This window comes from Tachypleus tridentatus, chromosome 7, assembly GCF_004210375.1.
Source record: "Tachypleus tridentatus isolate NWPU-2018 chromosome 7, ASM421037v1, whole genome shotgun sequence".
In the NCBI taxonomy this organism is placed as follows: Eukaryota; Metazoa; Arthropoda; class Merostomata; order Xiphosura; family Limulidae; genus Tachypleus; species Tachypleus tridentatus.
In genome coordinates this window covers 118,210,947-118,212,441 of record NC_134831.1, presented here as the reverse complement: position 1 = coordinate 118,212,441, position 1,495 = coordinate 118,210,947, and positions in this window count along the sequence as shown.

The window sequence follows — 1,495 nt, the reverse complement described above, 5'->3', positions numbered from 1 at the left end:
GTCTTGTCGTAGTTTTTTATATGGCATAGTCTTTTTATTTGTATAGTTCAGTAAAAGGCCCAGTATGGCCAGGTCGTCCGACTCGTAATCTGAGGGTTACGGGTTCGAATCCCCGTCGCACCAAACATGCTCGCCCTTTCAGCCGTGGGGGCATTATAATGTGACGGTCAATCCAACTATTTGTTGGTAAAAGAGTAGCCCAAGAGTTGGCGGTGGGTGGTGATGTCTAGCTGCCTTTCCTCTAGTCTTACACTGCTAAATTAGGGACGGCTAGCGCAGATGGCCCTCGTGTAGCTTTGCCCGAAATTCAAAAACAAACAGTTTAGTAAAAATTACTTACAAAGAAAAACACGAAAGAAAAACTCAAAAGATTTCTTAGAAACCTAAACAAAAGAAATATTATTTCTGATTGTGTTTATTACAATGCAGGTTCTACGGGCTACAAAACTAGAATATGATAATATCTGCCGAAAGTTCTTAAAATAGACACTCTCCTCAGACCCATACAACTTATTGATTCATATGTTTGTCAAGACACCCACTATACCTGAACGTCTTCTATTCATCTCTTTACCACAATGATTCTCAACCTGTGTGCCGCGAGAAATTGGCAGGTGGGTCGCGATGGTTTTGAAACACATTCAACTTTCATGGGATTTTACAAGCAAGTCGAACACGTCAGTTAATAAAAGCGACAATAAAGACACTCTGAAACCTTCCAAAACATTCGATGGTTTTCGTTGAACTGAGAAGTTCATACTTAAATTTCATTCTCGACTGTAACGGTTCGACTGTTAGTTTAATTGTGACGCAACAAGCGCTTCGTATGTCATAAATAATGCACCTAATAATCAAACTACTTTCTGGAACACGTTCTTATTCTGCGGTAAGCTATAGCTACTACGCTATAGGTAGGAATTTTATATCAACTGTAGAACTTTTTGCTTATCGTGTATGAATTAGCTTTATCATTTATCCACGGAAAAATATTTAAGTAAGTCTGGTGCTGCAAAGAAGAATGTGTTGAATCAAAAGCAAGGAATCAAACGAAAGTACAAAAACAAATACATTGAATACAGTTTTATCACTTTGTAATCGGAACATTCTCAATTACCATTCTGCCTACTCTGCAATGCATCTTTATCGAACGAGGCGCTTGTTCCTAGCAAACTGAAGAGACACTTGGAAACAAAACATTCAGCTGTGAAGGATAAACCAAAGAATACTTCGAGAATCTCGTGGCTCAACAACATGAACAATCAAGGAAGCTTGTGAAGTACATGAAGCTGCCCGAAAAAGGATTGATTGCAAGTTATAAGGTTGCTCAATTGTTGGCAAAACGCAAGAAAGCGCATACGGAGGCCAAATCAGTCATTGCGCCAGCGTTAGCAATCATCGTTGAAACTATGCTTGGAATGGATGCCGCCAAAAGGTTAAGCAAGTTCCACTGTCCAATGACAGAATTTTGCGCAGAATTGTAGACTTGTAGAATTTG